The sequence below is a fragment of the Chiloscyllium plagiosum genome, unplaced genomic scaffold (genome assembly GCF_037043375.1).
Source record: "Chiloscyllium plagiosum isolate Xiang-an unplaced genomic scaffold, Cpla_swu_hap1 HiC_scaffold_23, whole genome shotgun sequence".
In the NCBI taxonomy this organism is placed as follows: Eukaryota; Metazoa; Chordata; class Chondrichthyes; order Orectolobiformes; family Hemiscylliidae; genus Chiloscyllium; species Chiloscyllium plagiosum.
Genome location: NW_028270161.1, coordinates 934,186 through 957,608, shown reverse-complemented (window position 1 = coordinate 957,608; position 23,423 = coordinate 934,186). Strand labels below are relative to the sequence as shown.

Here is a 23,423-nt window from a genome sequence, read left to right as displayed (position 1 = left end):
GTGTAAAGCTATACCGGACCTGAATGATATTCTTCTGGTCTCAGTGTGCTGACATTTTACAGCTAGATAGGTCTTCTGTGAATTGGCCAAAGATTCCTGTTGGAATTCTTGAGATTAAAGGCATTTAATTCAACAAATGGACGCACAATCCAGTATTGGGATAGCCACTCAAGATGATCTACATATTGAGTGTAATTCTTGCCTTACAAAAGCTAGCTGTTCAATGACTGACATTTCTAAATAATGTGGTCTTATTTTACCAGTTGACTGCACCTGATTTATGATGCCAGAGACAACTGGGATATGAATTTTATTGGCTGGGTAACATGTCGGTCTCTTTCCATGGTACCATGAGGAGAGGGGAGTACACAAGACATCAGCTCCCATTCCTTAAGGAAACACAATCAAGTACAATGTAAAGACTCAACATAAAACCCTTCCATTCAGTCTCCAGCCTCAATTGCTTTCCTCAGTAACATTCCCCCGGTGTCAAAAATCCAGATGCATTGGTCTTAAGTGCCATTATACTTCTATAAACCCATATGAACACGGTTTTCCAAACGTGCCTCCAGCAGACACACTTCAGTGCCAAGAAAACAGTCAAAATACCCTTGTTATGTTACTCTTGACCATGCAATTATATTTTATATCCTAAATGTATGGAAAATTACTTCTAAAGGGTTAATCTGTCATATTCTATCAAAACAGGAGGAATTAATTTATAGTACATATTAGATTTCATCTTTTTTAAAAACTATTGCAAACATGAATATTTTGAATGTCTCTTGTCTACTCTCACACACAAATGTTTTGACCTGCTACCCATTCTCTGTCCTGATTGCTCACACACTGAGGTGAGAGGTTTCCTGAGCTACCTTTATGTTGTTGAGGTCCAGGATGACATCAGCTCTATCACATTCCTGTAAATTGAACACAAGGGTAGTTGTTACCCCCTAAAGAGCAGCACTTTCCCCAGAAACAGGGCAGGGAAGGAGGGAGGGAAACCATGGGGCCTGGCTTTAGCTGCTTCAAGACACCTGAATTTACAAATCCTAATCTTTAACCTCCTCCGCCTTTCAAAGTTAAAGACCGAGTCAAAATACTTGTTTTTCCATAAAGCCCCACCTTAAGGTTTTCTATACTTTAACTTCTGCAGCTACCTTTGCACTCCTTATTCGGTGATAAAGTCATTGTAAAAACACTGTGTATTTCTGTTGATAAATGGGTTTTTTTGGGTTGGCGGGGAAGCAAAACTAGAAGATTGCATCAATATCCTCAAAAATTACTCGCTCTCTATTGATCCTGAAACTATTACACACAAAGGAAGCATTCATTTCTTAGACCCCGCAGGAATTAAATTGGAACAAGGCAATGGACATAAGTTAGCAACAAAAGTTGTTTTTAAAATATTTGACATAATTTCATACACAAAATGCATAAATAAATCTTCTATAAACTGGTGAGGACACAGCTAAAGTGTTTCTATTGCATATGGTCAAAGATATAAGATTTTAACCCCAGGCAGTCACTTACCTTTTCACTGCACCGCAGATTTAAATGAACAATTAATGCAGTGTCCATTACTGTGACTGAGTGGTAAGCACTGCAGCCTCACCACACCAAGGACACCAGTTTGATTCCACCCTCTAGTGACTCTGTGTGGAGTTTGCACGTTCTCCCCGTGACTCCATGGTTTCCTCCCACAGTCCAAAGATGTGTAAATTAGGTAGAGTGGCCATGGTAAATTGCCCATAGTGTTCAGGGTTGTGCAGGTTAGATGGATTAGCCATGGGGCAATGCAGAGATGGGGTGGGGGGGTGATGGTTATGGTCGGATCCTCTTCGGACAGTCAGTGCAGACTTGATGGGCCAAATAGTCTGTTTCCATATGGTGAGCATTCTATGACTTTATTTGCCCTGTGTATGGTAGCTCCTGAATATACGCAATCTTAAACTAGAGTTTCCACATTGTTTTGCAAGGAATTCATTGCCTTGTGCTTTCTAGTTTAATTAGTTACTAATTAGTTGGGTATTCCTTTGTTGACAAGTTTATTCTTAAGCCTACAGAAAAGTAAAGGAGCAGGAAAAGACTATTCAGCCCATTTAAGCCTTCTTAGATACTCACTATCATCATGCCTGATCATCCAATCAGCACTGTTACTATTCAATACTGCCCATGTTTTGCAGCTTCTGTCCCCTCACACCTCCCTCTCTCCACACTCTGTAGCCTCCATCTGTCTCCTCCTCATACCCCATGTAGCCCTCCCTCCCCCTTGCAGTTGTCTTTGTCCCTGAGCAACTTGGGTTTCACCAGCCCAACCAAACCCTCCCTTCTTGTGTATATGATCCCTGACCTCTGCCACTTGGACATCTCATCAGCAAGTATGAGAGGAAACCAGCCTGTGATTGGACAAACAGTTCCTCGGAGATTCTATTGGTCAGCCGATAATGTGCCCATGCCTAAGCTTTCCTGCATGTTTGGGGGTGAATTATCCCCCTCCCCTGTGTGCTTTGGGTATTGTTGTATGTTCAATGGTCACAGGTCCTCCAGTATATGGGCCTTGGTCATTAGACCCATCTACCCCTCTCTCAGGCCTTTTTCAGAAAGGCAAAGCAAGTGGAAAGAACTGATAAGGGACCATGTGTTTTGTCATTACGTACATTTGCTTTATAAATTAATAAAAACACTGGAATCAGAAATAGCTCCACAGGATTCCTGACGAAGGGCTTTTGCCTGAAACGTCGATTTTCCTGCTCCTCGGATGCTGCCTGACCACCTGTGTCTTTCCAGTACCACTCTAATCTAGACTCTGATTTCCAGCATCTGCAGTCCTCATTTTTACCTAATAGCTCCACAGAGGTCAATTTCCCCTCACCAAGTCACTCTTTAGTTTCATGTGAAGAGTCCTTGACACTGGTCTGGCTCCTTGGAGCCAGCTTTCAGAGTGAACAGAACCTCTGACTTTCCTGTTTTTTTGTCCTTTTTTATTATTTAACCCCCCACACTACCACCTAACTGCGGTAGCGCTTATTTTTTCCCCAGCACCCATGGTGTGTGTGTGCAGGTGTGAGACACAAGATGTACGAATCTTTATTCAGTATCCACCACCAAGAAGATAGGAAAACACCCAAGTGGCCAGTGACAAGCAGTGCCCTTCACAAAGGGCAATGCTGTGTGATCAAACAGTGAAGGGGAGGGCAGGGGTTAAATCAAAATAGAGTTGGAGGGAGAAATAATGCACTCCACTCCCTGCGGCGCCCACCTCTCCCTGAACAGCTCCAGGGTGTTGGTGGACACCGCGTGCTCCTTCTCCAAGGACACCCGGGCCCTAACGTAACCGCGGAAGAGGAGCAGGCAGTCGGCCCTAACGACCCCCTCCACGGCCCACTGCCTGGACCTGTTAATGGCCAGTTTGGCCAGGCCCAGGAGCAGACCCACGAGGAGGTCTTCAGACCTGCCCTCCCTCCTCCGTACCGGGTGCCCAAAGATCAAGAGCGTGGGACTGAAGTGCAACCAAAAACAGAGGAGGAGGTTTTTCAGAAAATCAAAAAGGGAGTGCAAACGCCCACACCCAATATACATGTGGTCCACGGACTCCACAGCGCCACAGAACAAGCAGTTGGGCTGGGAGTCCGTGAACCACCGCAATCTGCGGTTGCAGGGGACTTCTGCGTGCAGCACCCTCCACCCCAGATCCCCGAGAGAAAGGGGGAGGACTCTCACGTAGAGAGTCCTCCACTGGGGATCCCTACCGCCCGGTGGCAAATGGGCACGCCAAGGCGTGTCCGTACGATGGATGAGGGAGAAGAGGTGACTCTCCTGTTTATAACAGTCAGCCAAGGCTCCCTGATTGGATCAGATTGACAGCCTCAATCAGGGACTTCATATTCTATGGCATTAACATGGCTGATCTCATTACAATCTTTACAGAACCAAGAAACATTATCTTCCATCAGTAATTGACAATGAGCAGGATATTATTGTCTTCCATATTTAAAATTCAAATTAACCAGGTCACAGCAAGTAGAAACATTTTGCTATCTGGCACATTCAGACAGCTCCTACCATTGAGCAGTTAAATATTATTGTCCAAAAAGTGAATTATTAACTTAGGAATGCTCCTGCAGACTGTAGCTGGATCCACATCTTACTGGGCATGCATTGTCCTGGTGAGAACATTAGCAATAAAGGTACACAGCGTTGTGTTCCCCAGTATCATTAATATAACTGAAAATCTAAAGGATAGCAATGAGAGTTCACTCAATTTGACAGGTGGAGAAAGGGGAAATGTATCGTTTCCTGATTTATTAAGTCATTACACATTCACTACCCCTATCCCTGACACTTTGTGAAACATTTACAAGACATGCTTTATGTAAGGAAACAGAAAGGCTACAGCACTTACCTTGCTGTAGCACCTAAATTATAGCTGAAATCAGACAGCATCATAAACCTTACTCAGAGTGAAACATTGCCTTGGGTTTTAGGAACAGATGGAAGAGGATGTATTTTTTTAGAAGGAAGTATTTGAAATCTAATTGTGTATGTAGCTCACACAAGTGTTCAAAAAAAGTTGTACTTAATTATGCTGACTTCGTTTATTCAACAACTAGTTCATTTGGCAAAAGTTTCTGTAATTGGAACCAGAAATATAAAAGTTGCCTCTTGTCCTGCAGATTTGCCTTTTTCTAATAGTGTTGTGGCTGTGGTTAGTGTCACTTTACAACATAGACACCCACAGTTTTCCCCTGGAACTGGAGAAAGTAGTACGACTGAAAATAAAACAACATAAAGCAAATCATGAGTCAGTGTAGAAACAGAAAATGCGAAAGGAATTCTGCAGTCGGGCAGCATCTGTGGTCAGAAAGCAGGGTCAATTGAGTCATAGAGTCATAGAGATGTACAGCATGGAAACAGACCCGTCCATGCCGACCAGATATTCCAACCCAATCTCATCCCACCTGCCAGCACCCGGCCCATATCCCTCCAAAACCTTCCTATTCAGAGACCCATCCAAATGCCTTTCTGGGCAGCACGGTGGCTCAGTGGTTAGCACTGCTGCCTCACAGCACCAGGGTCCCAGGTTCGAATCCAGCCTCTGGCAACTGTCTGTGTGGAGATGGCACGTTCTCCCTGTGTCTGCATGGATTTCCTTTGGGTGCTCTAGTTTCCGCCTACAGTCCAAAGATGTGCAGGTCATGTGAATTGGCCACGCTAAATTGCCCATAGTGTTAGGTACATCCGTCAGAGGGAAATTGGCCTGGGTGGGTTACTCTTCGGAGGGTCGGTGTGGACTTATTGGGCCAAAGGGCCTGTTTCCACACTGTAGGGAATCTAATCCAATCTAAAAAAGATGTTGCAATTGTACCAGCCTCCACTACTTCCCCTGGTAGCTCATTCCATACATGTACCACTCTCTGCGTGAAAAAAGTTGCCCCTTAGGTCCCTTTTATATCTTTCCCCTCTCACCCTAAACCTATGCCCTCTAGTTCTGGACTCCCCGTCCCCAGGGAAAAGACATTGTCTATTTATCCTATCCATGCTCCTCATAATTTTGTAAACCTCTATAAAGTCACCCCTCAGCCTCTGACGCTCCAGGGAAAACAGCCCCAGCCTATTCAGCCTCTCCCTGTAGCTCAAATCCTCCAACCCTGGCAACATCCTTGTAAGTTTTTAGTGAACACTTTCAAGTTTCACAGCATCTTTCCGATAGGAAGGAGACCAGAATTGCACACAATAATCCAATATGGCCGAGCCAATGTCCTGTACAGCCACAACATGACCTCCCAACTCCTGTACTCAATACTCTGACCAATAAAGGAAAGCATACCAAATGCCACCTTCACTATCCTATCTACCTGCAACTCCACTTTCAATGAGCTATGAACCTGCACTCCAAGGTCTCTTTGTTCAGCAACACTCCCTAGGATCTGACTATTAAGTGCACAAGTCCTGCTAAGATTTGCTTTCCCAAAATGCAGCACCTCGCATTTATCTGAATTAAACTCCATCTGCCACTTCTCAGCCCATTGGCCCATCTGGTCCAGATCTCATTGTACTCTGAGGTAACCTCCTCCACTGTCCACCACACCTCCAATTCTGGTGTCATCAGCAAACTTACTAACTGTACCTCTTATGCTCACATCCAAATTATTTATATAAATGACAAAAAGTAGTGGGCTCAGCACCGATCCTCGTGACCCTCCACTGGTCACCGGCCTCCAGTCTGAAAAACAACCCTATTCTCTCCCTAGTTACCCTTTTGTCCTTAATGTTTTTGTAGAAACCCTTTGGATTCTTCTTAATTCTATTTGCCAAAGCTATCTCATGTCCCCTTTTTGCCCTCCTGATTTCCCTCTTAAGTGTACTCCTCTTCCTTTATACTCTTCTACGGATTCACTCGATCTATCCTGCCTATACTTGACATATGCTTCCTTCTTTTTCTTAACCAAACTCTCAATTTCTCTAGTCATCCAGCATTCCCTATACCTACCAGCCTTTCCTTTCACCCTGACAGGAATATACTTTCTCTGGATTCTTGTTATCTCATTTCTGAAGGCTTCCCATTTTCCAGCCTTCCCTTTACCTGCGAACATCAGACTCCAATCAGCTTTTGAAAGTTTTTGCCTCATACCAACAAAATTGGCCTTTCTCTAATTTAGAACTTCAACTTTTAGATTTGGTCTATCCTTTTCCATCATTATTTTAAATCTAATAGAATTATGGTCGCTGGCCCCAAAGTGCTCCCCCACTGACACCTCAGTCACCTGCCCTACCTTATTTCCCAAGAGTAGGTCAAGTTTTGCACCTATTCTGGTAGGTACATCCACATACTGAATTAGAAAGTTTTCTTGTACACACTTAACAAATACCTTTCTATCTAGACCCTTAACACTATGGCAATCCCAGTCTATGTTTGGGAAGTGAAAATGTGTTGCTGGAAAAGCGCAGCAGGTCAGGCAGCATCCAAGGAACAGGAGAATCGACGTTTCAGGCATAAGCCTTTCTTGGGCTTATGCCCGAAACGTCGATTCTCCTGTTCCTTGGATGCTGCCTGACCTGCTGCGCTTTTCCAGCAACACATTTTCAGCTCTGATCTCCAGCATCTGCAGCCCTCACTTTCTCTCTATGTTTGGGAATTTAAAATCCCCTACCATAACCACCCTATTATTCTTACAGATAGCTGAGATCTCCTTACAAATTTGTTTCTCAATTTTGTGTCATGACATCAAAGCTGTCTGTATTCATCAACTGATGAAACTCTCGCCTCTGGATTCAGTCCTCACTTCAAGATATAAGCAAGAACAACCCAGAAATGTTGGAGTCAATGTGCAAAGGTATTCTTTTCAGGGGAGATGCTAAGCTGTGGGACTGCTTCTGGGTAAATGAAAGAACATCTCATTCTGAGAAAGAATTGGTGACCCAGCAAACATTCATCTCTCGCCAACATTGTCAAAATGGATTAACTGCTAATTCACCTTGTTTGCTATTTGTGGGATTGTACTGTGTGTAAAGTAACTTCTCTGTAATCTTGCACAGCAACAAATGACTGTACATTCAAGTAATTTATTGGCTGGGAAGAACATTATGGCTTTCTAAAATTGTGAACATGATTTAGAGATTCCGGTGTTGGTCTGGGGTGTACAAAGTTAAAAATCACACAACACCAGGTTATAGTCCAACAGGTTTAATTGGAAGCACACTAGCTTTCGGAGCGACGCTCCTTCCACCTGATGAAGGAGCGTCGCTCCGAAAGCTACTGTGCTTCCAATTAAACCTATTGGACTATAACCTGGTGTTGTGTGATTTTTAAAATTGTGAAAGTAGCTATATAAAGACAAGTTTTTTTTGTTGTGTTAATCATGGGAATATTAATGATTGTTACAGAGTGATTACCACTCCATTCTCTTCCTGTTTACCGTGTAATAGACATGGGATACAAATCTAGGCTGGATAATTTGACAATGTACACTCATACTGAGGGGGAAGGGAACTGTTAGACTGAAGTCTGTTCAGTTGAATGGTGTAATCCAAATCCTCAGAAGGGATAAAAGGATTCAGTGTGTAATAGGGAAGCCAAATGGGATGTTGAACTTAATTGAAATTTAAATGGAATATAAACAGGTGGAGGTTTTGCTAAATGAATGCAAGGCACTCATCAGAGCACTGCTGGAATCTGTGAATAGTTTAATGCCCTTACCTAAGGAAACATACTGACAGTGAAGGCTGTCCAGAGGAAGTTAACAAAGTTGATACTTGATATGGATGAAACAGCCTTCCAAAAGATGCTGTGCAGTTGGAGCTGTGCATATTGAAATTAAAAGAATGAAAGGTGACCTTTTTAAAACTTACATTCTTAGGAGCTTGATAGGATCAATGCAGAGAGGCTGTTTCCCCTTGTGGGAATGCGTAGGACTTGAGGGCACTATCTCAGAGAAAGGGATTGCCCAGTTAGGACAGAGATGAGGAAGAATTTTTATTTTCTCTGAGGGCAGTGAATCTGTGAAATTCCTGCAGAAGACTAAACAGACTGGGGTATTAAATATACCTAAAGCTGAGATAAATAAATTTTTAATCAGTAAAGGAAGCAAAGGTTGCAGTGAAAAGCCAGGAAAGTGGATCTGAGGATTATCAGATCAGCCATGATCTCATTGAATGGGGGAGCAGACCCGATGGGCTGAATGGCCTACTTCTGCTCCTATGTCTTGTGTATATGGTCTGACGTCATCTTTCTATACAATCTATTTAACTCTAAGATAGAGAGGCAGTGTTTATTTGAATAGATAGGTCATGGTAGAAATGTGCAAGGTAAGCAAGGGGTCAAGCCAAAGGTATGCTTGAGTCAGGGGTCAAGCCAAAAGTTGGGTCGCATAAAATATGCAAAATTGACTCTCATTTTTGACATCTTGATTTGAATCTGAAGGAAAATGCAGAATTGGTTATGTTGTTTTGTACAGAAATAAGATTATTAACAAGGCTGGATTCCCAGTGTTAAAAAAATGTGGTGCTGGAAAAACACAGCAGGCTAGGCAGCATCCGAGGAGCAGGAGAATCGACGTTTCGGGCATAAGCCCTTCAGATTCCTGAAGAAGGGCTTATGCCCGAAATGTTGATTCTCCTGCTCCTCGGATGCTGCCTGGCCTGCTGTGTTTTTCCAGCACCACATTTTTTAACTCTGGTCTCCAGCATCTGCAGTCCTCACTTCCTCCTGGATTCCCAGTCTATTCACAACACAACAGATTGCTGTAACTTTCGTCAATGTGATTAGTGACGGTATACAACTACTCTCAGGAGATTTATTTGATGGAAAAGAGATTTGGCAAATGACTCTTGTCTGCCTCATCTAGTGAAATTACCAAAAACATAAAAACATGTTACTAGTAACTTTTAGGACAATATTTTCCAAAACATTTAATCAGTTCAATACAATGTACCCATAACACCAACAAAAACAGTAAACTATTTCGTCATGATTAATGCCAGCTCTCACAGCAGACCGTAAACTTACCTTACAAAAGCTTTATAATTTCCATTTATCAAACAGTTCATTACAAAAACAATCAGAAGCTAAAAAACATAAAGATATCAATTGACGGAGCTTGTTATATCTGGATGTTCAGTGAAGCTGCTCGTAATAGAATAAGTTTATCTTTATTCAAAAATGATGAGGAAAGCTTGTTCTATAATAAAAATGTAGTTGAAAGTATCAATTCTTAGGTAATGATCCAAAAAGCTGATGAAAATCCTGTCAAATATAATGAATTATAACTGTTGCTGAAAAAATACATGTTTCCTCAAAGAATATTTTCTTGATTTCATTGCAATTTAAAGGGGAAAACCACCTTTATCCTGTATGAGGGGCGTGGTCTGATTGTTTGGCAAGTGGACTCTGACTGGTAGAGGCATTGCCATGGAGAAGACACCAGTTAAAAGTGATGGACAGTCAACTGCCAGGATTTATTTAGATTTTAAACCAAGCAGGTTAACTCTGATTTGTATTGGCATAGCCCATTGAAATGAATCAGCAAATGGTTGATAACTATGTTGTTCATTTGTGATTGATACAGTTCCAGCTGCTAGAATATTGGCCTTATTATTCAGAGGCCCTCAGTTATTTTTTCATTACGTTATAGACAAGATCAAACCCCTTCAGGTACATCAAGGAGATAGTCGACACCCTAACTTTGCCTTTATATAAAGGCAAATGGAAGATGATGTGTTCCAGATGTAATTCAATCTGTCATGTTACTCAGCTTTAACAAAAACACATTTTATTCTTACACTCAGCTAAAATACAAACAAAAGGAAGAAAAATTGATGTAACTTTAACGCTATTGAAAGCTTTAAATGAATAATTCATTACTTAACAACTAAGCAGCAACAGTTCTAATATAGTGACACCCCATAAATACACCTTTAGGAAAGGCAAATACAATAAAATAAGTTGTCTCACAAGCATCAGTGACCGGGTCTCTGGCACGAGGTCTGGCTCTGAGGCTCAGAAGGGAAAGGGGGAGAGGAGGAGAGCGCTAATTATAGGAGACTCTTTAGTTAGAGGGACGGACAGGCGGTTCTGTGGACATGGGCGAGACTCTCGGATGGTTTGTTGCCTCCCGGGTGTCAGGGTCCGAGACATCTCGGACCGTGTCTTCAGAATCCTTAAGGGGGAGGGTGTGCAGCCAGAAGTCGTGGTGCACGTTGGCACCAACGACATAGGTAGGAAGAGGGGTGGTGAGGTCATTCAGGAGCTCAGGGAGTTAGGCTGGAAGCTAAAAGCTAGGACGGACAGAGTCGTCATCTCTGGGTTGTTGCCGGTGCCACGTGACAGTGAGGCAAGGAATAAGGTGAGAGTGCAGTTGAACACGTGGCTGCAAGGATGGTATAGGAGGGAGGGCTTCAGGTATTTGGACAATTGGACTGCATTCTGGGGAAGGTGGGACCTGTACAAGCAGGACGGGTTGCACCTGAACCAGAAGGGCACCAATATCCTGGGGGGTAGGTTTGCTAGCACTCTTCGGGGGGGTTTAAACTAATTTGGCAGGGGGATGGGATCCGGACTTGTAGTCCAGCAAGTATGATAGCTGTTTGTCAGGATGTCCAAGAATGTAGGGAGGCTGTGGAGAAGGTAGCACTGACAGGGAATACTTGCAGACACAGAGATGGGCTCAAGTGTGTATACTTCAATGCAAGGAGTATCAGAAATAAGGTGGGTGAACATAAGGCGTGGATCGGTACCTGGGACTATGATGTTGTGGCCATCACGGAAACATGGATAGAAGAGGGACAGGAATGGTTGTTGGAGGTTCCTGGTTACAGATGTTTCAGTAAGATTAGGAAGGGTGGTAAAAAAGGAGGGAGGGTGGCATTGCTAATTAGAAATGGTATAACGGCTGCAGAAAGGCAGTTCGAGGGGGATCTGCCTTTGGAGGTAGTATGGGCTGAAGTCAGAAATAGGAAAGGTGCCAGTCACCTTGTTGGGTGTTTTCTATAGGTCCCCCAATAGCAGCAGAGATGTGGAGAAACAGATTGGGAAACAGATTTTGGAAAGGTGCAGAAGCCACAGGGTAGTAGTCATGGGTGATGTCAACTTCCCAAACATTGATTGGAAGCTCTTTAGATCAAGTAGATTGGATGGGGCGGTGGTTGTGCAGTGTGACCAGGAAGCTTTTCTAACTCAGTATGTAGATTGTCCGACCAGAGGGGAGGCCATATTGGATTTGGTACTTTGTATCGAACCGGGACAAGTGATGGGCTTGTTAGTGAGTGAGCATTTTGGTGATGGTGACCACAATTCTGTGACTTTCACCTTGGTTATGGAGAGAGATAGGTGCGTGCAACAGGGTAGGTTTTACAATTGGGGGAAGGGTAAATACGATGCTGTAAGACAGGATCTGAGGAGCATAAGTTGGGAGCACAGGCTGTCAGGGAAGGATGTCGTGGAAATGTGGAACTTTTTCAAGGAACAGATACGACGTGTCCTTGATATGTATGTACCTGTCAGGCAGGAAAGAGATGGTCATGTGAGGGAACCTTGGTTGACGAGGGAGGTTGAATGTCTAGTAAAGAGGAAGAAGGGGGCTTACATAAGGTTGAGAAAACAAGGTTCAGACAGAGCATTGGAGGGATACAGGATAGCCAGAAGGGAGCTGAAGAAAGGGATTAGGAGAGCTAAGAGAGGGCATGAAAAATCTTTGGCGGATAGGATCAAGGATAACCCCAAGGCAGTTTATGCGTATGTGAGAAACATGAGAATGACGAGAACGAGGGTAGGTCCGATCAAGGACAGTAGTGGGAGACTGTGTATTGAGTCGGAAGAGATAAGTGAGGTCTTGAATGAGTACTTTTCTTCAGTATTTACAAACGAGAGGGACCGTATTGTTGAAGAGGAGAGTGTGAAATGGACTGGTAAGCTAGAGGAGATACTTGTTAGGAAGGAAGATGTGTTGGACATTTTGAATAACTTGAGGATAGACAAGCCCCCGGGCCTGACGGGATATATCCTAGGATTATGTGGGAAGCAAGAGAGGAAATTGCAGAGCTGTTGGCAATGATCTTTTCGTCTTCACTGTCAACGGCGGTGGTACCAGGGGACTGGAGAGTGGCGAATGTTGTGCCCCTGTTCAAAAAAGGGAATAGGGATAACCCCGGGAATTATAGGCCAGTTAGTCTTACTTTGGTGGTAGGTAAAGTAATGGAAAGGGTACTGAGGGATAGGATTTATGAGTATCTGGAAAGACACTGCTTGATTAGGGACAGCCAGCACGGATTTGTGAAGGGTAGGTCTTGCCTTACAAGTCTTATTGAATTCTTTGAGGAGGTGACCAAACATGTGGATGAGGGTAGAGCAGTGGATGTAGTATACATGGATTTTAGTAAGGCATTTGATAAGGTTCCCCATGGTAGGCTTATGCGGAAAGTCAGGAGGCATGGGATAGAGGGGAATTTGGCCAGTTGGATAGAAAACTGGCTAACCGGTCGAAGTCAGAGAGTGGTGGTAGATGGTAAATATTCAGCCTGTAGCCCAGTTACAAGTGGAGTTCCGCAGGGATCAGTTCTGGGTCCTCTGCTGTTTGTAATTTTTATTAATGACTTGGAAGAGGGAGTCAAAGGGTGGGTCAGTAAATTTGCAAATGATACGAAGATTGGTGGAGTTGTGGATAGTGAGGAGGGCTGTTGTCAGCTGCAAAGGGACTTAGATATGATGCAGAGCTGGGCTGAGGAGTGGCAGATGGAGTTCAACCCTGTCAAGTGTGAGGTTGTCCATTTTGGAAGGACAAATAAGAATGCGGAATACAGGGTTAACGGTAGGGTTCTTAGTAAGGTGGAGGAGCAGAGGGATCTTGGGGTCTATGTTCATAGATCCTTGAAAGTTGCCACTCAGGTGGATAGAGCTTGTAAGAAGCCTATGGTGTATTAGCGTTCATTAGCAGAGGGATTGAATTCAAGAGTCGTGAAGTGATGTTACAGCTGTACAGGACTTTGATTAGGCCATATTTGAAGTACTGTGTGCAGTTCTGGTCGCCTCACTTTAGGAAAGATGTGGAAGCTTTGGAGAGGGTGCAGAGGAGATTTACCAGGATGTTGCCTGGAATAGAGAATAGGTTGTACGAGGATAGGTTGAGAGTGCTCGGCCTTTTCTCATTGGAACGGGGAAGGATGAGGGGTGACTTCATAGAGGTTTATAAGATGATCAGGGGAATAGATAGAGTAGACAGTCAGAAACTTTTTTCCCCGGATACAACAGAGTGTTACAAGGGGACATAAATTTAAGGTGAAGGGTGGAAGGTATAGGGGAGATGTCAGGGGTGGGTTCTTTACCCAGAGAGTGGTGGGGCATGGACTGCGCTGCCTGTGGGAGTGGCAGAGTCAGAATCATTGGCGAACTTTAAGTGGCAATTGGATAGGTACATGGATGAATGCTGAAGCTAGGACAAATGTTCGGCACAACATCGTGGGCCGAAGGGCCTGTTCTGTGCTATATTGTTCTATGTTCTATGTTCTATGTTCTATGTTCATCATTCCTGATGAAGAGCTCCGGCCTGAAAAGTTGATTCTCCTCCTTGGATGCTGTCTGACCTGCTGTGCTTTTCCAGCAACATACTCTCGACTCACATGCAGTATTCTTCCAGTCCAGGAGGAAAGAACACAGAGAAAATTCAGACAGTGAGAGAGAAAACTCCAGCTTTTTGCTGTGGCCGAGAGAAATATACTACTTTCTACACCCAACTTCAGACCCCAATAACTACTGAAAGCCAAACTAAAGCCTTTGTTCTGTGGGAGCCTGAGTTGGGGTGGCACGGTAGCTCAGTGGTTAGCACTGCTACCTCATAGTGCCAAAGGGTCTGGATTCGATTCCAGCCTTGGGCCACTGTCTGTGTGGAGTTTGCACATTTTCCCGATGTCTGCATAGGGTTTCCTCTGGACACTCTGGCTTTGTCCCACAGTGCAAAGGTGTGTAGGTGAATTGCCTGTACTAAATTGTCCAATGTATTAGGTGCATTAGTCAGAGGGAAATGGGTCTGGGTGGGTTATTCTTCGGAGGGTCGGTGCAAACTTGTTGGGCCGAAGGGCCTGTTTCCACACTGTAGGGAATCTAATCCACCCATTCATGCTGCTTCTATTGTTCCAACTTTAAAAATAAACCCCTGGACCAAGCAAGTTATTTACTTTATTAGATTTGAAATGGACAGCCTGGACCTCTGGTTCAAAACCTCTCTTGATAAAATAAAGTAGGACTAAATATATTTCTCAAAGCCATTGAATCATCACAAGTATGCAGCACTGATGCTAAAATACAATACACTAATGTCATTTTCAGGGATAACAGCTACCCCAACCAGATCATTTCTCATGATTGGTACAAAGTGTGCCACTTTTGATTCTAAAAGGTTCCCAGTTTACCCCCAAATCATCTTGGCAATGTATTTGAAACAGTTGAAGCTAACAAGTTCTATACAGTGGCAACATGAGCTGTATTTGCCATGAACAAGATGTTGGCATCAAAGCCCAATAAGATGTTTTGCCTGTTGTATAAATGAACAATGTCCTATATGAATTTCAGTGACAGTGTGATGCCTACGGCTGTAGGCCATACATCCTAAAGGTTGGTGAGTTGTATCAAAATGCATTTCTTTTTGGCTGTTTGGGAAAAGCAAAGTACCAACAGGAACAGAAAGTGCTGGAGAAACTCATCATGTCCAAAAGCCGAATAGAATTAATGTCTCAAGTCCAGTGGCCCTTCATCAGAACTGAGAGCTGCAGAAAAAAAATTAGTATTTATGAAAAGGAGAATATTGTAGAGGAGAAAAATGAGGTACGAGATATTAGTCTAGAAAGGATCGAGGTTAGTTACGAACAGGTGTTATCAATTCTAGAATGAGTAAAAGTAGACAAGTCCCTGGGCCGGATGGGATTTATCCGAGGATTCGCTGGGAAGCTAGGGAGGAGATAGCAGAGCCTTTGGCTTTGATATTTGAGTCATCATTGTCTACGGGTTTAGTACCTGAGGACTGGAGGATTGCAAATGTTGTGCCCTTGTTCAAGAAGGGCAGCAGAGGTGACCCAGACAAGTGAGCCTTACTTCTGGTATAGGAAAGGTTTTGGAAAGGATTATAAGAGATAAGATTTATAATCATCTAGCAAGCAACAATTTGATTTCAGATAATCAACATGGTTTTGTCAATGGCAGGTTGTGTCTCACAAACCTCATTGAATTTTTTGAGAAGGTGGCCAAGCATGGAGATGAGGGTAGGGCAGTTGATGTTGTGTACATGGACTTCAGTAAAGCCTTTGATGAGGTTCCACATGGTTGGCTGATGGAGAAAATGTAGAGGCATGGGATTGAGGGTGATTTAGCAGTTTGGATTAGAAACTGGCTTTCTGAAAGAAGGCAGCGAGTGGTGGTTGATGGAAAATATTCAGTCTGGAGTCCCGTTAGTAGTGGTGTGCCACAAGGATCTGTTTTGGGACAACTGCTGTTTGTCATTTTTATAAATGACTTAGACGCAGACATAGGTGGATGGATTAGTAAATTTGCAGATGATACTAAAGTCGGTGGAGTAGTGGACAGTTTGGAAGAATGTTACAGGTTGCAGGGGGACTTGGATAAACTGCAGAATTGAGCTGAGAGGTGGCAAATGGAGTTCAATGCAGCTAAATGTGAGGTGATGCACTTTGGGAAGAATTACAGGATGTCAGAGTACTTGGTCAATGGAAAGATTCTTGGTAGTGTGGATGTGCAGAGGGATCTTGGAATCCATGTACATAGATCCCTGAAAGTTGCCACCCAGGTGGATAGTGCTGTTAAGAAGGCATACAGTGTGTTAGCTTTCATTGGTAGAGGGATTGAGTTTAGGAACCGTAATACCATGCTGCAACTATACAAAACGCTGGTGCGGCCGCCCTTGGAATATTGTGTACAGTTCTGGTCACCCCATTACAGGAAGGATGTGGAAGCATTGGAAAAGGTGCAGAGGAGATTTACCAGGATGTTGCCTGGTCTGGAGGGAAGGTCTTATGAGGAAAGGCTGAGAAACTTGGGTCAGTTCTCATTGGAAAGAAGAAGGTTAAGAGGGGATTTGATAGAGACATACAAGAGGATTAGTTAGGGTAGACAGAGAAAGACTTTTTCCTAGGATGATGACATCAGCGTGTACGAGAGGGCATAACTACAAATTGAGGGGTGGTAGATTTAAGACAGATGTCAGAGGCAAGTTCTTTACACAGAGAGTGGTAAAGGCGTGGAATGCCCTACCTGCTAAGGTAGTCAACTCAGCCACATTAGGGAAATTTAAACAATTCTTAGATAAGCTCATGAATGATTTTGGGATAGTGTAGGGGTCAAGCTGAGAAAAGTCCACAGGTCGGCGCAACATCGAGGGCCAAAGGGCCTGTTCTGTGCTGTATTGTTCTATGTTCTATGATGATAGTGGATGGAATGGGGGGGGGCGGAGAGTGAATAGAAAACACAAAATGGTGCCGAGTGAGAGAGGGAGTGAGAGCTAGGATGAAGGAGAGGGAAACAAAGGTGATGATAAGGGAAAGAGAAAAGTGCTGAGTAAGATGCTAATGAGAAGCGTAACTAATTGATAGTAGAGTGGTTGTGCTGAGTGAGTGAGTGGTTCGGGGCTCAGTAGTGAACATGACAGAGGGTGATCTGATATTTCATGATCTGATATTTCATGATCTGATATTGTTAAACTCATGTTGAGTCCTGAGGACTGTAAGATACCGAGGTGGAAGAGGAGGTGTTATTCCTCCAGCCTGTGCCAAGTCTCACTGGAACACTGCAGCAGGCCCTAGACAAAAATATTGGCCAGGGAACAGGATGGTATGCTGAAATGGCAGGCAACTGGACGCTCAGGGTCATATTAACAGACAGAATGTCAGGGTATTCTGCAAAGCAGTCATCCAGTCTGTTTCATCTCCACAATGTAGAGGAGACCACATGGTGAGCAGTGAATGTAGTAGACTGGATTGAGCAAAGTGCAGCTAAAACACTGCGTGACCTGGAGGGTATGTTTGGAACCTTGGACAGTGAGGAGAGAGGAGGTAAATAGTTAGGTGTTATACCTTCTGCGGTCACAGAAAAAGGTGTAGGGTTGGGGTGGGTGTGGTGTAGGGAGTGGCCCAGGATGTCTCTGAAGGAAGGGTCTCTGTGGAAGGCTGACAAGAGAGGGGAGGGGAATATATGTCTAGAGGTGATATCCTGCTGGAGGTGGCAGAAATAGCAGCATTATGATCCGTTAGCTATGGAGGCTGGTGAGATGGAAAGTGAGGACTAAGGAATCCCTTTGTTGTTGGAGGAGGAGAGGAAAGAGGTGAGGGCAAAAAGTGTGGGAAATGGGTCAGGCATGGCTGAAAGCCCTATTGACCATTTTGATGGGGAACCCTTGGTCCAGGACAAAGGTAGACATTCCTGAGCTCCACACACCCCCTCCCCCACACCCCCCCCCCACACCCTCCCCCCACCCGGTGGAAGGTGACATCATCAAAAATGATGTAATGGAGGTGGAGAAACTGGGAGAATGAGATGGAGTCCATAACTTGGGTCTTGCTGTGCACCTCGCCTATTCCAACCCTTCAAAGAAACTACATTTTCACTCTATTTTCATCAATTCAAAACTACCATTAACAATCCAACTCTCCTTTATCCCCAAGTACTCCCTTTGTCTACTGTTCTGGGTGCCTTCACCATTTGTTCCACTTGCAACCCCTCCCCTTCTGTAATATCATTAAGAAACACCAATTTCCAACTCCTTTTGGTTCTGAAGAAGACTTTTATTGGATTTGTAACAGTAACTGAACAGATGGAGCCAGACCTGCTGAGTTTCTCCAGTGCTGTTTTATTTCTGCTTGTTTTTGCGAAAGGGGATAAGGGGGTCAGGTTTGTGAATGTTTGTCATGTACAGATGTGTTCATTTAAAGTTAGCAAGGATTCATGAGCCAAGCACTCTGTTTGGAAGCTGGATTCCTCTTCAATGAAAGGTGTTAATCTCAATTAAATATTTCTGTGTTAAAGGGCTGTATATTAAATCTATAGCTGACAGTGACTTGCAAAACTATTAGGCTGGATATCATATCAATTATTTTCCTGGAAGCACTTTGATTGTGATCAAAAAGTATGTGTCAAATTGAATAAATATTCTGGGGAAAAAAAGCTTAACACTTCTGGAATGGATGTTTGAGAGTGTCATGTTCTTAATAATCAATCCCTCAATGTTTAAGTGAGGCTGTGTAGAGCAAACAGAGCTTTCCTCTTTCTTCTTAAATTTTGTTTCCTGTACTGTTGTCAATACCTATGAATAACTGTCTATAAATAGCAATGATCACTATGATAGCATATTCCAGTTTAAGCAGAGGATAGAATTGTTTTTTGATAATTACTTTGAAAATAGCAGGGAAGTCAGAGGAGCAGCAATGGCCAGAGTTTCTGGGGATAATTCTGGAGACACAGCAGATGCCAAGGAAGAAGAAATGTACTAAGGGGAGGATTAGATAACCATAACTGACATAGGAAGCAGGAAAGCAAAAGAAAAAGCATACAATGTGGGTGAGGATTAGTGGGAAATCAGGATTGGGAAGCCTTTAAAAAACAGCAGACGGTAACTGATAAAGCAATATGTGGGTGAGGGGATGAAATATGAGGGCAATCTATTTAGTTACATAAAAAAAGCCAGCAAGAGTCTTTTTTTTCTAGATATGTAAAAGGTAAGAGAGAAACAGGAGTGAACATTGTACTGCTGAAAAATGAGGATGGAGAAATAGTAATGGGAAACAAAGAAATGGCAGAGGAACTGAATAGGTACTTTGCATCAGTCTTCATGGTGGAAGACACCAAAAGGATACCAAAACTTCAAAAGGGTCAGGGGGGCAGAGGTGGATGTAGTGACCATCACTAAGGGGAAGTTGCTTGGGAAGCTGACAGGTCTGAAAGTGGACAAATCACCTGGATCAGATGGAGAACAGCCCCAAAAGGAGCGAGGTTAGGAGATTGTGAGAGGCATTGGTGGTGACCTTTCGAGAATCACTGGAGTCAGGGAGGGACCTAGAGAGCTAAAAAATGGATAATATGACAGCTCTGTTTGAGAAGGGAGGGAGGTAGAAGATAGGTAACTTTAGGCTGGATAGCCTAACCTCCATCGTTGGTAAGGTTTTAGAGTTCATTATTAAGGATGAGATTATGAATTACTTGGAAGTGCATGTTAAAGTAGGGCTGAGTCACGATGGCTTCATAAAATGGTGGTCATGCCTGACAAATCTGTTCAAATTCTTTGTGGGGTAATGAGCAAGCTAGACAAAGGAGAGCCATTGGATGTGATCTATATGGATTTCCACAAGGCCTTTGACAAGGTGCCCTGTAGGAGACTGCTAAATAAAATGAGGATTCCTGATGAAGGGCCTTTGTTCAAAACATCCACTCCTGCTCCTCGGATGCTGCCTGACCTGCTGTACTTTTCCAGCACCATGCTCTTGACTTGAAATAAAATTAGAGCCCATTGTGTAGAGGCAAGGTATTGGCTGACTGACAGAAGGCAGAGAGTGGGGTTAAAGGCGTCTTTTTCAGGATGACAGCCAGTGACTAGTGAAATTCTGCAGGGGTCAGTGTTGGGACCACAACTATTCACGTTATACATTAATGATCTGGAAAAAGGAACAGAGGGCCTTGTTGCTGAGTTTGCAGAGGACACAATGATACATACAGAGACAGGCAATGTTCCAGAAATCGGGAGACTGCAGAAGACCTGGACAGGCTAAGAGAGTGGGCAAAGAAGTGACAGAATACAGGGAAAGTGTGAGGTTATATACTTTGGTAAGAGGAGTAGAGGTGTAGATGATTTTCTAAAAGGGGAAAGGTTTTAGAAATCAGGAGGAGAAAGGAATTTGAGAATTCTAGTTCAGAATGATCTTAACGTTAGAATTCAGGTTCATTTGGCAATTAGGAAGGCAAATGCAATGTTGCATTCATTTCTAGAGGACTAGAATACAAAAGCAGAGAAATACTGCTGAAGCTGTATAAGGCTCTGGTCAGACCACATTTGGAATATTATGAGCAATTTTGGGTCCCATATCTAAGGAAGGATGTGTTGGTGTTGGAAGAGTTCCAGGGGTGCAAGAATGATCCAAAGGAAAAAGGGTTCCTCTTATGAGGAGCAGTGGAGGACTCTGGATCTGTCCAAGTTGTAGTTTAGAAGGATGAAGGGGGATTGAATTGAAACATACAGAATATTGACAGGTGTGGACAGAGTGAAAGTGGTGATGTTTCCATTAGTCGGAGAGACTAGGACCTGAGGGCACAGCCTCCGAGTGAACGGATAACTCTTAAGGACTGAGGTGAGGAGGAATGTCTTCAGCCAGAGAGTGGTGTATCTGTGAAACTCATTGCTGCAGAGGGCTGGAGAGGCCAACTTACTGAAAGTGTTTAAGACAGAGGTAGAGGTTCATGATCAGAAAGGAGATCAAAGGTTATCGGGAGAAGACAGGAGAATGGGTTTGTGAAACAGATTCGATAGGAACTTTCAAAATAGATTTGGGTAAATCAAAGTTTGGGTGAAGATTTGTAGCTCGGGTGCTCGTTGTTGTGGTTCTGTTCGCCGAGCTGGAAATTTTTGTTGCAAACGTTTCGTCCCCTGTCTAGGTGACATCCTCAGTGCTTGGGAGCCTCCTGTGAAGTGCTTCTGTGATGTTTCCCAACACACACAAATGAAGTTGCATCAAGACACTATTCAAAAGGGCCACAACACACTGCAGCACACCAGAACTGCAAAAAGAGGAAGAGGAACACCTGTACAAGGTATTCGCCAAAAACGGATACCCGCGCAATTTCATCAACAGATGCCTAAAAGAAAGACAACGGAATGAGGACATGCCGCAACCCAAAGGACTAGCCACACTACCATACATCAGGAGTATTTCAGAACTGACAGCCAGACTACTGCGACCACTAGGACTTAAAAACAGCACACAAACCAACAGCCACCCTCAGACAACAACTCACCAAAACTAAGGACCCGATACCCAGCATGAGCAAAACTAATGTAGTGTACAAAATCCCATGCAAGGACTGCACAAAACACTATATAGGACAAACAGGAAGACAGCTAACGATCCGCATCCATGAACATCAACTAGCCACGAAACGACACGACCAGCTATCCTTAGTAGCCACAGACGCAGACGACAAGCAACATGAATTTGACTGGGACAACACTACCATTATAGGGCAAGCCAAACAAAGAACAGCCAGGGAATTCCTAGAAGCATGGCGCTCATCCACAAACTCCATCAACAAACACATCGACCTGGACCCAATATACCGGCCACTGCAGCGGACAGCTGAAACTGACAACCGGAAGCGGCAAATACAAATCACTATAAATGCCGGAGGAAACATCACAGAAGCGCTTCACAGGAGGCTCCCAAGCACTGAGGATGTCACCTAGACAGGGGACGAAACGTTTGCAACAAAAACTTCCAGCTCGGCGAACAGAACCACAACAGATTTGGGTAAATATCTAAAAGGAAAGCAATTGCAGAGCAATGACAGAAGAAGCAAGCAAGTGAGCCTAAATCATTTGTTCCATCAAAGAATGGACACACTGAAGAAGCTCCATTCTATGCTGTAAGATTTTCAAAATGAATGATGGGTTTTATTCAAAATTAATCTCCAATAGCCATGTCAACATATTGATCTGAAACATGAAACAGAGCAGACTCGATGGGCTGAACGGCCTACTTCTCCTCCTTTGTTTTATGGCCCATCAATAATCTTTGTTACATTCTTAGCTGCAACATGAATTGAGATCCCATGATGATGAACAGAAATAAGCATGCTCTCCCTAAGGAAGTGTGATACCCATTGGATTAATTCAGGACAGACTGAAATCTTCCTGAAGATGACTTTCTGCCATTTACACATAACTCCAACCTTACACTAGGGGCATTCCTGGAGACAAACCACAGAAGCTGTAAAAATTATATCAGCTCAAATTCAGCTGCTTCTGTTTGTATGATGTAAGTCAATATGCAAACTGTTTAAAACAAAAGCAGAAATTGCTGGAAAGTCTCAGCAGCTCTGACAGCATAGAGTAATGGAGTTGTGCAGCTTGGAAACAGACCTTTCAGTCCAACTCTTCCAGGCTGACCAGATATCCTAAATAAATCTAGTCCCATTTGTCAGCATTTGGCCCATATCCTTCTAACACCTTCCTATTTACTTACCCATCTAGATGCCTTTTAAATGTTTCACAACATCCTTCCTGTAGCAGGGAGATCATAATTGCACACAGTAGTCCAAAAGTGGCCAAAGCATGACCTCCCAACTCCTATACTCAATGCACTGACCAATAAAAGCAGAGATAGATAAGAGTTGATGTCTTGGGTCGAGTGACCCTTTGCGGAACTGTTTGTCATTTATCAGGGTTTATGTGAAAGCAAATTCTTTAAGGATTATTCAGCTACAGAGAAAACTAAAATTTTGGGTGAGAATTCTGGAACATTTTTGAATTAACAATTGGAAATTCAAAGACCCAATTCTGTAATCCATGTTCCCTTCAAGGGAGACACTTTCAAAGTCTGTCCAGTAGGTAATGCTGAGAAATCTTTCAAACTTGCAAAGCCACTGAACACCGAATTGGCTAAACAAAATTAAAATGGATTTTTCTGATTTATGTTTCAGTTTGTAATGAAAAGAAGCTGGTACTGAGGAGAAATCATAAATGATTTATTCCCTTTGCTTAAGTTTCCTTTTCAAACAAGTCTGAAACTTATTTTCAGGAATAGTATTCTAAATGCTAGTTTCGTTTATAAAGATAACATTTGTGCTTGCTAAAACGGTTCATTTTACTTTACATACCAATTGTTGCTATAACTATTTCATCAATATGAAGATTATGTTTCTCAGGATAATTTAAATGGAAACTTAC

General features: G+C 43.3%; 1 protein-coding gene across 1 annotated transcript in view; it reads left to right on the top strand.

Annotated features, from left to right (window-relative positions):
* Nucleotides 1-23,423, top strand: part of sema3e (sema domain, immunoglobulin domain (Ig), short basic domain, secreted, (semaphorin) 3E) — a 311,047-nt gene that overhangs the window by 147,300 nt on the left and 140,324 nt on the right. The gene's annotated exons all lie outside the window — the stretch shown is intronic.